The 8,845-nt window shown below is 49.2% G+C and overlaps 1 long non-coding RNA gene across 1 annotated transcript; it reads right to left on the bottom strand.

Moving 5' to 3' along the window:
- Positions 1-854: 854 nt before the first annotated feature.
- Positions 855-4,037, bottom strand: LOC123461708. The gene is made up of 3 exons (XR_006637806.1): positions 3,900-4,037; positions 3,283-3,400; positions 855-978 (listed from the first exon to the last, which is right to left on the bottom strand). It is a non-coding gene; the product is annotated as an uncharacterized LOC123461708 (long non-coding RNA).
- Between the last annotated feature and the right edge of the window lie 4,808 nt (positions 4,038-8,845).

Genomic DNA, 8,845 nt, shown 5'->3' on the forward strand with positions numbered 1-8,845 from the left:
CTCCTTTGGCAAGTGGTTTTCGGAGCCTGCCTTTCATCAGAAGCAAACCGAAGCCCAAATTCTCAGGGCTATTGCAAGGAGGATTAAACACTTAACACGCTGGGTACATATTCCTGGACTTACTTTTGGATTTTGTCACAAAGGCAAACAAACCGGGGTTGTCTGCTCTGGAATGTCCCCACAGGGGATGAGACTCCCAGTGGGGTGAGAAGGTCAGAAAGGGAAACTGGGAGAAATGTGGTCCAACAGGTCAGACCAACCACAGTGGCGCTTAGTGGAAAGGGGCGGGGGTGGGGGGCAAGGAAGGGTGTCTAGCAGGGGCTTCGGGACACTGGCGGGCATGGGGGAAGGGCCATAGGAAAGGGGGGGCTGCTTGTGCCACCCCCACCCTGTGGTCAGACAGCTCTAGTCCGGCTGCACAGCCTGTCTCCTCAAATGGGGCTCACCAGCCCATTTTACAGTAAAGTGGCTTGTCCCGAGGTCAATGAGGAACTTGACATAGCTTTCTATGTCTGACTGGGTGTGCGAACACCCTGGCACCCCATCAGGGGTTTTCATGCCCCAAGAATCAAAGAAAGAAAGATCAGCAGAACATCCTTTATTGCTCCCTCTGCCAGACCCCAAGCAGCAAAGGGGCAAAGGGGCTGGAAAGAGTGGGGCTCCATAACCAAAGTTTTGGCTTATCCCAGGGCCTTTCCTTCCTCAGAGGGAGGGGGTCTTCAGCCCACCAGGAAGTGGCCCTGGAGCCTGTGGAGTCAGAGAGCCCAGCTCTGCCATAGAATTGCTGTTCAACTCCAGGGGGAGAGACAACTTCTCTGAGCTTCTTATCTACAAACAGGAACACTGACAGCACTCGGGTCACAGGGTTAGCACCGAATGGGGCCAAGCGTGTGGGTGTACAGTCCCTCAGTGGAGACTGGGAAGCCAGCGTGCTATCCTGAATTCAGTCTTTCCCCCTCTGAGCTTCAGTTTCCGCATCTGAAAAATGGGAATGTGAAAACTTACTAAAACGTGCTTTCGAAGTTCTTGTTTCTTTAACCTTTTTTTTTTTTTCCAGTTTTATTTGTATTTGTTACCTGCACTTAAGGAGTATGAGACTTAATAGTGTTACGCAGAGTCAAACAACTTAGTATAGCAACAATCTCTTAAACGTAAGGATTTTGTACAGTGAGACATCTCGGGACCCTTCTCTGTGGCTCAACGTCCCTGGAGAGAAGGCTGGGTGGCCTTTTGCTACAGAGGCCACCTCAGGACCAGGACTGGCTCCTGACCTGCCCAGCGTCTTGAGTCCCAGCCCAAGCCCCAGGCAGACCTGGCGCCACGGGCCCCTCCATAGGCATTTCTGCTGCCGCCTAGTAGCCTTCAGGAATGCAAGGTGACAGTCAGAATGGGCAGCGACATTAACCAGATGACAGCCGTGTGGAAAGACTGAATGATCTGAAACGTGGGTCCGCGAGACAGAAACCTTCCAGACCGTGACCACGAACTCTTTGAAAGAAAGGCTCATTTATTCCACTGCGCAACAGCCGGACGTAAAGCACCAGACACCAATCCCAGAAGTGAAGAATGACAGGAGGGCCGAGGCGCGTGACACGTGTGCCTCTGTCGCTCTTCACTAAGGGACAAGCAGTCACAGAAGTGCGTCACAGCACCCCTGAGCAAGCAGCCTAGGTTCAAACCCAGCCACTCGTCCTCTTCCTGGGCCTGAATTTCCTTACCCGTAAGAAAGGTTAACGAGGGTACCTGTGACAGCTGTGAAAGCTCCCAGAAGCCTCTGACGCACAACAAAATAAACACTTTGTGGCAAAAGAATGAGATCATAATGACAGGGACATGTCACTAACAAGCAGGACACTTTGCAAGGAGTGTAGCTTCAGGCAGATTTGAACTTGCATGGACTGTCCTGGAAACCTAGAAGGTCTCAGTTGAGGGCTCCACATGGCCACTGATGCAATGGCTTTATGCAAGTTGAAGGAACATACCCTAAAATAATGATGCCAAGCACAACAGAGAGCTGGGAAGATGGATCAGTGGTTAAAGGCGCTTCCTTGCAAAGCCTGCAGGTCTGTGTTCAGTTCCCCAGGACCCACATAAAGGAGAGGGGAGAGGAAAGAAAAAGAAGAGAGAAGTTTCTAGATGTTCTAGACGGCTTGTAATGTGCAGGAAAGCAGTCTATGTTCCTGATAAAAGGAGCATCTAAAAAAATGTTTTAGCCGGGCGTGGTGGCGCACGCCTTTAATCCCAGCACTCGGGAGGCAGAGGTAGGAGGATCGCCGTGAGTTCGAGGCCACCCTGAGACTCCATGGTGAATTCCAGGTCAGCCTGGGCTAGAGTGAGACCCTACCTCGAAAAACCAAAAAAAAAAAAAAAAAAAAAAAAAAAGTTTCACCATCATAAAGTCAGCCATGAATCCTTCTGCCTTCTCATGTCCTAAAATATGACCATGCACAGCCAAGCCCCCAGGTTGCTAAGAAGGACAGATCGGTGACAGAGTCACCCTGGTGTGTTAGCAATTTGACCTGCAAGCTTCCGGGCAGAATGAAGTTGGAGCCGGAGAGCTTGTGTTTGGTCTTTATAGATTAGCACACAATCACTTAGGGCAGCTCTTAGGATATGTCCTACGAAGGACACAAGGAACACGTGTGAAATGACTGTCTGCTCTGTGTAAGACCGGCCCAAAATAGATGACAGGGGGACAGAGAGAGAGAGAGGACGCTAAGGAATGATGGCCTTTCCAGACAGGCCTGGTGCTGACCCCTGACTCGGCAGTGCTGTCTGAGACCTGAATAAGGCAAGGCCTCCCCTCGCCTGCTTCCTCCACTATGAAGAGAAGGCAGGTACATAAGCCAACTTCAAAGCAAGGCGAAGGGGGAACACCCAGCCAACAGCAAGACATGTCCATCTCTCCCTGCCTCATGTCACCACTCATCTCACAGACACGGAAGCTGAAAGTGTCGTCCTCCCCTCAGGTCCACACTGCCTGAGCCTGGAAGATCTGAGGCCTTCATGAGATGCTGAGCTTTCCCTCCTAGACCCTGCACTTGGGTATTCATGCTCCATCTTCCCTGTGGCCCCGAGCGACTCCTCCGCTGCTGCTGGAGCTGGCGCCGGAGTCCAGAGTGGGGAGGAAGTCTAATCAGGACCACGAGGAGTGGAGGCCGTCTTTCCCAGCTGGAGGAGCAACAGGCAGCTGGTAACCTTTAGTCAGCCTGGGGGCCGCCTTCCCAGAGAGAGCCCCAAGCCAGCCTGAGGTTGGTTTGCCTGTTTGTGACAGGTCATTACCACGTATCCCATGCTGGCCTCCAACTCGTGATCCATCCTCTTGAGCGCAGGATTACAGCTGTCCACCACCATCACGCCAACAGTCGAAGCCTCTTCATAGATTCAGGATAGGTCGGGACTAAATGGAAAGGTAAGATAAGAACTTGTCTTTGTTGTATATTTTCTGGATCCTTAGTATGAATTCTCTCAGTTAAGCCTGGCCACAACTGACCAAAGTAGGTATGAACTGTTTGTTTGGTTGGTTAGTTTTTGGTGTTTTTTTTTCAAGGTAGGGTCTCACACTAGCCCAGGCTGACCTGGAATTCACTATGTAGTCTCAGGGTGGCCTGGAACTCATGGCAACCGTCCTACCTCTGCCTCCAGAGTGCTGGGATTAAAGGCATGTGCCACCAGGCCCAGCTCTGTTTGTTTGTTTTTACAACCAAAAAGACAAAGGCTTCAGAAGACAACAAGATTTGTTTGCCCAAGTTCACGCGGACACCAGTGTCAAGCGTCAGAGCACACTGCCTCAGGTCTGTTCTGCTTGTTGCCCTGTTTTTTCTACTGCGCCCCAAAATTCCTCCTTGTGGGCAGCCAGATGTCTCCTGTGCCCACCCTCCTCTGCCGTGCCCACTCACCCCAACCAGGCTCTGGAAGGTCACAGTCCTGATCCCATCCATCAGGTCCGGTTGCTGCTGGAAATCACATTCAGGGCGCTTCTTACAAGGGTGGGGGGCGGGCATCTGCGTGGGTCATGTTCACGGACAGATCATTGCCAGAAGGAAGCCACATGCCTCACCTCCAAGCTCATCTGGTGGGAACAGACATAGTCAGAGGAAGACACAATTGAGTCCCACAGGCCCTCGGGGACTTGGCAGGTCCCCTCACAGCAGCTGCTTGAGCAGGGCCCATCTGGAAGGTTAAGCTTCCTTTGCACTTAGCCTTTCTGAAGCCCCTTGGGGCCAAATGATGGCATACGCTGAGTGACAGCAGTGTTCCCGAGAGGGTGACCGGGGTTACCCCTAGAGAAACCTCACTCTCCTTGCCCTCTCCTGCCTCCCGGGGTGAGTGGGCAGCGCAGCAGAGGTAGGAGAACAAACAACATTCTACCCCAAGCAAGACAAGTCTCTGTGGCCTGGATGAAGGCCCAGAAAGGAGCTTTTCATCACCCCCAGAAGGTTCCAAGCCCAAGGGCCCCAAACTACAGTGAGCATACAGACAGCCCAGCCCAGCTTCTCCATGGTTCCCAGGAAGTGCACAAGAGCTTCACCCAGCTCTGTGGCACGTGCTCTGGGGCTGCCTCCGACCACATGACCACGCTCTAGACCCCAGGCAGCCCGGAGGAGCCAGCAGCCGACCTGCAGCCAAAGACGGGGCTGGTTTCTCTGGAGAAAAGGAAGCCCAGTGGTCTGACTTCCCAGGGCAGACTGCTTGGAGCTGGGGGATCCCCAGAAAGCCTAGGTTTTAAATCTGGAATATAGAGGTGAGGAGGCTGCACTAGAAGGTCCCCCGACCGGGATGCTGCCCCTGTCCCAGACGCCACTGCCCCTTGCATCTTCCCTCCCATTCACGCCTGGGGGATGAAACTTCCTCAGCGCTGCTCAGCCACCTGGACATATCAACAGGGGCTCCTGGGGGCCACCTAAATGGCCTTCCTCCTCTGTTTAGAGTTCATCACAGAACTTATCACAGCCATCACCTGCCCGCTCCGTGACCTTGAGCAGAACAAGACGTTCTCTACACTTCCGCTTCCTTGTGTATAAGATGGGAAGGTGAGTTAATACCTAAGTCAAACTGTTATTCCATGTACCCAGAGGAGGCAAATCCACAGTGGTAGAAGGTAGATTGGGGGCTTGTCAACAGCAAGGGAAGGCGGATAGAGAACTATTGCCAATGGGTACGGACAGGGTTTCTGCTTTGGATGTTGAGAAGGTTCTAGAACTAGATAGTGGTAATGTTGTCACAACTTGGTAAATGAACTTAATGCCCACTTTAAAATGTACACTTTGGGGGCTGGAGAGATGGCTTAGCGGTTAAGCGCTTGCCTGTGAAGCCTAAGGACCCCGGTTCGAGGCTCGGTTCCCCAGGTCCCACGTTAGCCAGATGCACAAGGGGGCGCACGCGTCTGGAGTTTGTTTGCAGAGGCTGGAAGCCCTGGCGCGCCCATTCTCTCTCTCTCCCTCTGTCTTTCTCTCTGTGTCTGTCGCTCTCAAATAAATTAAAAAAAAAAAAAACACCTAAGTAAAATGTACACTTTGGGCTAGAGGGATGGATTAGCGGTTAAGCTGCTTGCCTGTGAAGCCTAAGGACCCAGGTTTGATTCTCTAGGTCCCCGTAAGCTAGATGAGCTAGATGCAAGAGTTGACTCATGCGTCTGGAGTTCATTTGCAGTGCTAAATGCCCTGGTGTGCCTACTGTCTCTCCCCGCCTCCCTGTCTTTCCCCCTCTCTCCTTTTCTGTCTCAAATAAAAATAAATTTTAAAAAATAAATAAAATATACACTTTTAGATGGATGCAGAGGTAAATTTTACATTAGACACATTTTTGTAACAATAATAAGGAAAAAAGGAGGGCTGGAGAGATGACTCAGCAGTTAAGGCATTGGCCTACAAAGTCAAAGGACCTAGGTTCAATTCCCCAGGATCCATGAAAGCCAGATGCAGAAGGTAGAGCATGTGTCTGGTACAGCCTGATGTGCACATCCCCTCTCTCTCTTCTCTCTCTCTCTCTCTCTCTCTCAAATAAATAAATAAAAATAAAATATTAAAAAGAAAAAAGAGCAGGGTATTAGAGGAAATGAGAGTTGTAGAAATGTCTATCACAACAATGGCAGAAGAGGTGGCAGAAATAACACAAGAGCCAAAGGATGAGGAGGAGGGCTTTGGAATACTGTCTTCCAGATACAAAATGGCTGTTGCATTAATAATAGCAGAGCAAAAAAAAAATAAGAAGAAGAAGAAAATTAAAACACCAAAGAGAAGGGGGTCTAAGTGGGATCAGGGGAGAGGATGGAGGAGAGGAAAGGGTTAATCGAAATGTAAGATGTTATGAATAAACCACATGGAAACCCACATCTTCACTAGCGAATAGTATATGTTTATAAAGGGAGAATTTGGACAGAAGTATCGCATGGAGATAGATAACATTGTGCCCAGAAGGCATAGATTTTTATCAGGAAATTTCTGTGTCAAGAGTTGTTGGTTGGAGAGGACTAACAAACACTACACTACAGGCTATTGCCAAGGCCCTTGGCTGCCCACCAGAACCCGACAGTGAGACCTTATTGCTGAAGACTCCACATGTCGAAGTGGTAAGACATTGAGAACTCAAGCTGGAGCTGAGCTGGAAGCCTCTGTTGAGTAGCTGTTGGGATAATGGAAAGATCTATGCATCACCTATGAGGGGAGAAAAATCTTCAGTGGTCTTAACCAGAAATGGACCCTGCCAGCTTTATGGCTGGCCAGCCAAGCCAAATGTACCAACGGCCACAACAGTGGCATGTCTGCTATGGGGAAAACCACTGCCCTCTGATTGGACTTGAGTCTGGTACTGAAAACGTAGTCAAAAGCCTATAGCTGGGGTGACCACAAGCCCTCAGTGGGGAAACTACTATTTCTGTCTGGCTAAATGGAAAAATTATGCCCATCAACCTCCCTCTCAATACTTATGTATGTGCCCATACATTAACACTACTTTCCCTTTTGGCTTCTCTTTTCAGATGGCGGTGACCACTGAGGTGACTCAAAATTCATCAAAGTGCTGAGAAGAAGTGACAGTGGAGTGTTCAGCACTAAATGAGACATCTCTATCACACCCTGTAAGGCTCAGGATCCATTGTGGAAGAGGTGGAAGAAATAATGTAAGAGCCAAAGAAAGGGGAGGAGTGTTTAGAATACTGTCCTCTACATACAAAGTGGCCGTGATATTCATGGTTTCACAGTGGCTGAGGATATACATGAGACCTGAATAATAGGAGGAAAAGAATTGATGCCATTAAAATAAAAGAAAGACTTGTGAGAAAGAAGAAGGGATTCAGTGTGTGTGTGGGGGGGGGGGGGGATTCCAGGGAGGGAAAAGGAAAGGTGGCGGAAGGGGACTGTGACCATGATATATTGTCTATATGTATGGAAGTTGTCTAAAAAGTTTAAAACTAAAAAAAATAGAAGGGGGGCTAGTTGGAAAGAAGGGGCTTTGGTGAAGGAGGTTGGTAAGGGGGGGTACAAAAGGTGGTGGGAGGGGATTGTGATCAGAGTACATTGTTTATCTGTATGGAGAGTGTCAATAAAAAGTCAACAGCGAGCTGGGCATGGTGGCGCACGCCTTTAAGCCCAGCACTTGGGAGGCAGAGAAAGAAGGATCACCATGAGTTCGAGGCCACCCAAGTCACTATGGGCTAGAGTGAGACCCTATCTTGAAAAAAAAACAACAACAAACAAACAAGCTAATCAGAAAAAAATAATATCACAGAGTCTAATACAGAAAAGACCCTCAACAGATTTTTTTAAATTTAATTTATTCTCAACAGATTTTTTAAATTATTTATTGATATTTTCTTTTTTTTAAATTTTTTTGTTTATTTTTATTTATTTATTTGAGAGTGATAAAGAGAGAGAGAGAGAAGTAGGGAGGGAGAGAGAGAGGGGGAATGGGCATGCCAGGGCCTCCAGCCACTGCAAACGAACTCCAGACGCATGCGCCCCCTTGTGCATCTGGCTAATGTGGGACCTGGGGAATCGAGACTCGAATCCGGGTCCTTAGGCTTCACAGGCAAGCGCTTAACTGCTAAACCATCTCTCCAGCCCAATCTATTGATTTTTTTAAACAGAGAGGGAATGGGCGTGTCAAGGCCTCCAGCCACAGCAAACAAACTCCAGACATCTGGCCTTATGTGGGTACCGGGAAATCGAACCTGGGTCATTACCCCCCTCAGCAGATTTTAATTTCTTTCCTTTTCCCAGTTGCCACCACATTCAATTAAAGACAAAATGCTTCCCCACCAACACCATGCCTCCTTCTAGACCCACCCAGGGTAAATTACTTTTCTTTTTAAATACTTGCTCTGAGATGTAGGCATTTCTTCATAGTGGATAAATCTGTGCACTGTTTCATAAAGCAAAGTGTGACATATAGCCACCTCTCCCCTTCCCTTCTCCTACATGCTGCTATCACCAGCTTGGCTCAGAGTGAACAGGTCCCACATTTCATCCTTCACAAGGAAGATCAAAGAATGCCTCGGGGCAGGCACGGGGACATAGTCCTCAAATCTTAGCACTCAGGAAGCTGAGGCATGAAGATGACATCCAGGCCAGCCCGAGAGATGACGAAGATGATGATGGTGATGCCATTGCCACTACCTTGGGCCCCAGACAGGAGCTTATCCGAGAATCTTGTCACTGTCCTCACAAACATTGTCATCTCAAAAGATAAAACTGATGGTTGCTGGGAAGCATTTTCCGAGAGTCTCTGGTGTTTCTGCGCATCTTGGGAGCAGAGATCTGACTGTGCTGGTGGAGCATATTTTCAAGTCTGCAGAGCAAACAGCCTCACAAGATACACAGTGTCTCCCTCCACAGCAAAGCACCAC

The sequence above is a fragment of the Jaculus jaculus genome, chromosome 6 (assembly GCF_020740685.1).
Source record: "Jaculus jaculus isolate mJacJac1 chromosome 6, mJacJac1.mat.Y.cur, whole genome shotgun sequence".
NCBI lineage: Eukaryota > Metazoa > Chordata > Mammalia > Rodentia > Dipodidae > Jaculus > Jaculus jaculus.